We start from the raw sequence: 8,233 nt of genomic DNA, 5'->3' as shown, positions 1-8,233 counted from the left end.
GCTCAGCGGCCATGGCTCACGGGCCCAGCCGCTCCGCGGCATGTGGGATCCTCCCGGACCGGGGCACGAACCCATGTCCCCTGCATCAGCAGGTGGACTCTCAACCACTGCGCCACCAGGGAAGCCCCCCCCTTTTTTATATATATAAATGTATTTATCTATTTATATTTATTTTTGGCTGTGTTGGGTCTTCGTTGCTGTACATGGGCTTTCTCTGGTTGCGGCGAGCGGGGGCTACTCTTCGTTGCAGTGCACGGGCTCATTGCAGTGGCTTCTCTTGTTGCGGAGCACGGGCTCTAGGTGCGCGGGCTACAGTAGTTGTGGCCCATGGGCTCAGTGGCTGTGGCTCGCAGGCTCTAGAGCGCAGGCTCAGTAGTTGTGGTGCATAGACTTAGTTGCTCTGTGGCATGTGCGATCTTCCCAGACCAGGGCTCGAACCTGTGTCCGCTGTGTTGGCAGGTGGGTTCTCAACCACTGCGCCACCAGGGAAGCCCCCATATATCTTTTCAAATTAGTGTTTTTGTTTTCTTTGAGTAAATACCCAAAAGTGAAATTGCTGGATCATATGGCAATTCTATTTTAAATTTGTTGAGGAACCTCTGTACCGTTTTCCATAGTGGCTGCACCAATTTACAATCCCAGCAACGGTGCACAAGGGTTCCCTTTTATCCACATCCTCGCCGACACTTGTTATTTGTTATCATTTTTATCATAGCCATTCTGACAGGTGTGAGGTGGTATCTCATTGTGGTTTTGATGTGCATTTCTCTGAAGATTAGCGATATTGAGCATCTTTTCTTGTGTCTGTTGGCCATCTGTTTGTCTTCTTTGGAAAAATGTCTATTCAGGTCCCCTGCCCATTTTTAGTCAGGTTGTTTGGTTTTTTTGATGTTGGGTTGCATGAGTGTTTTGTATATTTTGAATATTAACCCCTTATCGGATATACTGTTTGCAAATATTTTCTCCCATTTAGTAGGCTGTGTTTTTGTTTTGTTGATGGTTTCCTTCACTGTGCAAAAGCTTTTTGATTTTTTGTAGTTCCATTTATTTATTTTTGCTTTTGTCTCCCTTGCCTGAGGAGATAAAAAGGTGTTGTGAAGACCAATGTCAAAGAGCACACTGCCTATATTTTCTTCTAAGAGTTTTATGGTTTCAGGTCTTACATTTGGTATGTCTAGTATAGCAGCCGGAACAGACTGAGACACCACAGGAACATTTTCTTATGAGGACATCGCATGTTTGGTGTGCCTGGGTAGAAGTCATTTGAGAATGACACTGTGAGAGATATTGAGGTGTTTTAAATTTCAGGAAAGGTGGATTTGCAGTGAGGGACGCGGATGGTTGTGGTGACTTAGTGTTTGCTTTGATATGATATGCTCTCCCCCCGGCAGAGACTCAGTTGTACTGAGGTGCAGTGAAAAGAGCAGAATCATTATCTGTAGGTTCAGTGAGAATGAATGCAGCCTTTTTGGATGAGCAACATTTGCAAATGTGTCCAGAGCCTGAGAAATATTCCCTAAAGAGCTGCAGTTCTTCAGGACTCTGGACAGCAGAGATCCTGGTGACTGGGGCTCAAGGGTCAGTGTGTGCCGGGGAAAATGGAGCGCCCTCTGGGGGCAGCATTCTGAACTGCAGCACAAGCACTACGGGCGGGAACTGGGGCAGGTGTATCTGAATGACACAAAGATGCTAGCCAGGGGGTGTCTAAGATTACTCCCTTGCCCCCAACAAAGGCTCCTTAGCACCCTCAGGGCCTCAACTACAGCCAGACCCAGACTCTTCATTCACCACTGGAATGCTTCCCTACATCTCCTTCATTCATCCCTCCTAATGAGTCCAGTCCTCAGGCCCACACCCAGCACCCTTCTAGGGCGGAATCCTGAACTACCTACCTACCTACCTCTCTTCCCCCTCCTCAGCTGCTCCCACCCCATACCTACCCACCCACCCCCAATCTCACTTCCTCTCAATATCTCTCTTTGCCCCCGTTGTGACCTCAGGGACAGACAAAGCAGGTTCAGCATCTGTTGAATTAGAGAAGGAAACCAGAGGCTTGTAGAGTTTTTTTTCGTAAGGAATAGGCTCAGAGAAAAATCTGAACATTCTTAGGCAGATAAGACAGATATGAGGATGACCGATAAAGATTCTCGTGGACTCAAGTAGCCCCTTGTCTGTGGTCTGGCCAAGGGTTGGGGGGGTGCGGGGAGAATGGTGGCTTGGATGAGAAGGCAATTGCAAAGTGGGGAGGTGCTCTGGTCACACTGAGAAAAGGTGGGAGGTTCAGAGGAGGTCAAAGAAATCACCCCAAGTCTGGAAAAGTGTACAGGTGGGGAAATGTTGGGGCAAGTTGGTTGTAAGGTCAGGAAAAGCATTTCCGAAGAGATGGCCTTTGAGCTGAGAACAGTGAAAAGGGGGGCAGCCACGGGAAGAGCATTCCTGAAAGGGAGAACAGCTAGTGTCATGTGCTTGAGGCAGAAATGAATTTGTGAGAAACAGAGTGGGGATCGCCGGCGGGAATGCAGAAGTAAGGGGAAGTGGGTTCAAAGTGAGTTTGCAGGGGTCATTGGGGGTTACATCAGGTCGCGTTCTATAGGTTACGGTGATGAGTCTGGATTTTCTCCTACATATAGTAAGATGCCATTGAAATGTTTGGGCAAGAGGGTGACTTGATCTGATCTATATTTTAAAAATAACTCTGGTTGTTGTGTTGAAACTGCATTACGGAGGGGGCAAGAGTAAAAGCAGGGAACTGTATTCAATAGCCTGGGATAGAGTCTGAAAAAGAATGGGAAAGAGGCTGAAAAAGAATGTCTGTATATGTATCACTGACTCACTTTGCTGTACAGCATAAATTAACATAACAATGTAAGTCTACTATATACTTCAATAATTTTTTTTAAAAAGAGGCAGGAAGAATCATCAACAGGTTTTTTTTTGTTTGTTTTTTTGTTTTTTTGCGGTACGCGGGCCTCTCACTGTTGTGGCCTCTCCCGTCGCGGAGCACAGGCTCCGGACGCGCAGGCTGAGCAGCCATGGCTCACGGGCCCAGCTGCTCCGTGGCATGTGGGATCTTCCCGGACCGGGGCACGAACCCGCGTCCCCTGCATCGGCAGGCGGACTCTCAACCACTGCACCACCAGGGAAGCCCCTGGAGACATCTTTAATTGTCACAACTGTGATGGGGGGGAGGGAGGCAAGTGGCATCTAGTGGGTGGAGGCCAGGGATGGTGCTCAACATCCTACAAAGCTCAGGGCGGCTTCTGCTCCCCCAAAATTATCTGACTCAGAATGTCAATAGTGCTGAGATTGCAAAATCGTGGACAAGAGTAATGAATGGTAGTGGGGGTGGGCATAAGTGGATAGATTTTTTTTTTTTTAATATTTAAAAAGTTGAACTGACAGGTCTTGCAGGGACTGAGGCAAAGGAAGACATCAGAATGATGCTAGGATGTGGGCAGATGTTGGTACCACAAAACAATAACATTTAGACAACTGAAAAGGAGAGGGTTTGAGATGAGGAATAAGAGTGCTGCATGAAAATTTAGATCCTAAGTTTGAGATGCCCATTATGTATTCCCGAGTACATGTCAGGTAGACAGGGAAGGATTGAAATATATACTTTATGAGTCACCAGCATGTTTCTTCATTGTTGTGGTTGTGTGTCTTGTTATCATTTATTTTAGTTTGTAGTTTAACTTCATTTGGAAAAAACTAGAGACTCACAGGAGGTTGCAGAGAAATGTACAGTGATGTCTCATGCATTCCAGTTACCCCCAGTGTTAACGTCTTACACAACTGTAGGACAATATGAAAATCAAAAAATTGATATTGGTAGTATAATTCTGTTTACCGATTTCAAAGTGTGGGCCCGGGGGGAAGCTCCCCACACCCCCAGGCAATTCTCCACACTAGCTGGGCATCCTACAACTCAACGCAACTCTGACACCACCTACCTGGAGATAGTGTCAGATCCCACGGGTTAAGGGCTCAGTCCCATAAGACTGCCGCCCGCCCCGCTTCAGATGCCAGTCACAAGTCCATGTTGTCACTTGTGCTTCTGACTGATGGAGTATAGATCGGAGGTTCTCATGACCCATTACTTGGGTTCAGTTAATTTGCTAGCGTGGCACACAGAACTGAGAGAAACAGTCTACTTCTGAGATTACTGGCTTATTATAAAAGGATATAACTCAGGAACAGCCAGATGGAAATGCTGCATAGAACAAAGTATGGGGAAAGGGCTTGGGGCCTCCATGCCCTCTCTTTGGGCAGGTGCACCACTCTCCCCAGATCTTCACATGTTCTCCAACCTGAAAACTCTCTGAGCCCCATACTTTTGGTTTTTACGGAAGCTTCATTCCATAGGCATGTCTGATTAAATCATTGGCCATGGGCGACTGACTCAACCTCTAGCCCCTCACCCCTTCTGGGAGGCCAGGGATTGGACTGAAATTTCCTACCTTCTAATCACATGGTTCATTCCCCTGGCAACCAGCCCCCATCCTTATGTGCTTTCCAAAAGTCACGTCACTAACGAAAACTCAGGTGTGGTGGAAAGGGGTTTGTTATGAATAGCAAGACACTCATTTCTGGCTCTGAAGTGTTTTCAGGAACTGAGGACAAGAGACCAATATTAGAACAAAAGATGCTCCCATTGCTCTTATCACTCAGGAAACTCCAAGGTTTTTGGGCGCTGTGAGCAAACCATGAGCAAAGACCAAAATATATACTGACTAAGTCACAATATCACATGTAGCATGCATTTTTTAAGTCATGGATGAAATAGGACATCTAGGGAGAGTGATCCCGATGCATTCTAAGATTTAGGAGTCAAGGGCAGAGGCGGAACCATTACAGATGAAGAGTGTCTAGAAAGGTCGAAGGAAAACCAGTGGTGTCCTCTGTACGCTATGGGCAGCCCGACTCCGGCAGGTACCTTCGAGATGGCAGTTCTAGATGACAGGGGAAGCCAGACAGGTGTTTCAAGAAGGAAGGGGTGGGGCTTCCCTGGTAGCGCAGTGGTTAAGAATCCGCCTGCCAGTGCAGGGGACACGGGTTCCGGCCCTGGTCCGGGAAGATCCCACGTGCCGCGGGCTGCGGGCCAGCAGGAGAAAGAGGATTTCACCGCCCAGGGTCAGAAGGGAAGTGGTGAGGAACTGAAGTAACACCGACGAATGGGGTCAGAGGACCAAGACAACGGATGGTTGCAAGGCAAATTTTATTATGCTACAGTTGCAGATTATATAGACTAGGAAAAGGGAGGTTGCCAGGTGGTGGTTTACGTTATCTACAGACTGTCTCGGCTTCAAGGTTAACTTCCCTGGGAGAAAACCCATAAACCCAGAATCATCCAAAATAACCTGCACGTGCAGGGGGGAGACAGCTTTGCTCGTCTCATTTTACATTCTTTCTGATCTCTGGGCCCTGGTGATTTATCTCCCATGGAATGGAACAAGGAGGGGAACAAGTAGGCACAGTCCCTTCGAGCGGCGGCGGCATGCCTGGCATGTCCGCAGCTTGCTCTCAAGGCTGACTGCTTCCCACAGCCACGGAGCAACTAAGCCCGTGCGCCGCAACTACTGAGCCTGCGTGCCACAACTACTGAAGCCCACGTGCCTAGCGCCTGTGCTCTGCAGCAAGAGAAGCCACCGCAATGAGAAGCCCGTGCACCGCAACGAAGAGTAGCCCCCGCTCGCCGCAACTAGAGAAAGCCCGCGTGCAAGCGAAGACCCAGTGCAGCCAAAAAATAAATAAATGAATAAATAAATAAATTTATAAAAAGAAAAAAAGAAGGAAGGGGTGACTGAGCACACCAAATGCTGCTGAGCAGGCGGCATCCAAATGAGATGAGAATAGAAATTACCTATGGGTTTTAGCCATTTGAGATCTTTGGTGACCCTGACAAGAAGAGTTTGAGGGATGTAGGGATGGACGCAAGATTGGACTCGGGTGAGCAGGGTGGACAGTAAACAAAGGGCAGTTCCTGTGACCTGGAGACCCTTTCCTGTGAAGAGGAGAGCGAACCCTCAGGGTTTCCGGGAAAGCAGAGGAGGGGGGCTGATGGGCTCGGGACCACCTCCAGGAACCGTTTGGCAGCTGCCTCCAGAAGGGGATGGCTTGGTCCACAAGTGGGGTTACTGGCTCCACTCTGTTTCCACCTCTCCCTGGCCGCTTGGCTATAGATATAAAGCTGCCCAACTGACCTCACCTGGCACAGGAGACCTCCTCACCTCCACATCTCAGGGATCAGCTCTGAGCTTTGAAGGCGTATCTCGCCCTGAGGGTGGCCCATATTCGTCGGTGGGGCGTGTGAGACCTCTGGGTTGGCCTGGAGGAGCTGGGGAGTCACGGATTGGTATCCTTCAGCCCCAGGGTAGCAGACGGTCCTCTATCCTTTTTCTGTCTGATGGGGTAGCATGGAGTAGTGTGGAGAAACCCATGGAAGGCCTGAGATGTTGCCACTCTCCCGGTTCCTATTCCCATTAGCCCCATAGAGGCATGGAGATGCTCCAAGGCAGAGGTGAGGCTGCATCTAAGCTTTGGAGGTGGGGAACCTCAGTTCTCAGCTCCTTCAGGGCAAGCCCTCAGCAGGAGCCAGGCATCCTTCCCTCCCTCTCACTCCTCCCTCTGAGAGGCCCTTCCTCTGTGAACTTGACAGAAGGAAGGGTGTGATGTCCCTGGATGCAAGGGCTCCCCTGGAGAGAAGGGAAACCGCTTCCCCCAGAGAAAGCCCAGGTTGGGCAGCGGGGACCCGGGAGCAGAGTGAATAGGAGGGTGAATGTTACGGGTTGAATTGCACTCCCTCTGCCCCCAAGTTCATGTGTTGAAGTCTTAACGCCCAGTATCTCAGAATGTATATTTGTAGATAGAGTCTTTAAAGAGGGAATTCAGTTGAAATGAGGTCACAGGGCAGAGTCCCAGTCCAGTACGACTGGTGTCCTTGTGAAGAACACACATACACACAAGGAAGACCAGGTGAAGACCGGAAGAGAAGACGGCCATCTCCAAGCCGAGGAAAGAGGCCTCGGAAGAAAGAAACCCTGCTGACGCGTTGATCTTGAACTGGTAGCCTCCAGAACTGTGAGGAAATACACTTCTGTTGTTGAAGCCACTCACTCTGTGCTCTTTTATTATGGCAGCCTGAGCAGACTAATAGAGTGGATTCGAGGACAGGGATAGTTACGTGTCACTTCCTCTGGGAAGCCCCTCTTGACTTTGCCAGGAAGTGGTGACCACCCTTTCCCCGGGGCCCAGCATGAATATCTGTCCCAGCATGTGCGGGGCAGGGCATTTATGAACATTTCAGTGCTCTTCTGTTTCTAAGGATCTTCGTTTACCAAGCTGGGTTCCCTTGAGGTCAGACACTGTCTCATTTACCTACGTGTGTCCGCCTCCGCCATATGCAGTATGACACCTGCCACACACAAGCTTCCAGAGCATGGAGGTCATACAGGCAAACACAGTGTCTCCACGTGACCAAAACAGAGAGTCATTTCAAGGTGAGGGGAACAACAGTCCACATCTGGGGGAGTTTAACTGACTCTCTCCACAAATCCCATGCCCCTTACATTGCCTAAGTCTCCCACCATCAACATCGCCCCTGGGTGTCTGTGTTCTTATCACAGCAGGCGTTACACATGTGTGTCATCCAACTGTGTGACAGAAGGGGAGACTGGGAAGCAGACAAAGACTTTGGGGTGGGTGCTCCTGGGGGACCAGGAGTCAGTGAGCCCATCAGGGAGGGCAAAGGGGTAGAGGGACTGAGACCAGCCTAGGGTTGCCAGATTTAGCCAATAAAAATGCAGAGTTCCCAGTTAAAGTTGAATTTCAGGTGTCAACAACGAATGATTTTAGTAGGAGTATATCACATGCAATCTCTGGGACATACTTGTACTAAAGCAATTCATTTTTTGCCTGAAAGCCAGTTTTAACCGGGCATCCTGCCTTTTATCTGGCAGGACTAACCCTGCACTCCCACTCCCACCCTCTGCCCCAGAAATCCACCCTGCCCAGCACCCATCACCATCACCAGAGGCCCCTGTGAGAAGGGCTTACTGGGGACTTTCACTTCTGCTTCCCTAACGGCTCAGGGTCCAGCGGGAGAGTCCCCGACCTCCACCCACCCAAAGCCAGGCCCCAAGTCTAGACACATGTCCTCCACTCCCTTCCCCAGAGATGACGCGGGAAGGTGACCAGCTCAGGGAGCCCAAACGCCAGGCGAGCCCCCAGGGAA

The sequence above is a fragment of the Lipotes vexillifer genome, unplaced genomic scaffold (genome assembly GCF_000442215.2).
Source record: "Lipotes vexillifer unplaced genomic scaffold, Lipotes_vexillifer_v1.1 scaffold802, whole genome shotgun sequence".
Taxonomy (NCBI): Eukaryota; Metazoa; Chordata; class Mammalia; order Artiodactyla; family Lipotidae; genus Lipotes; species Lipotes vexillifer.
Note: the sequence above shows the minus strand (reverse complement) of the source record.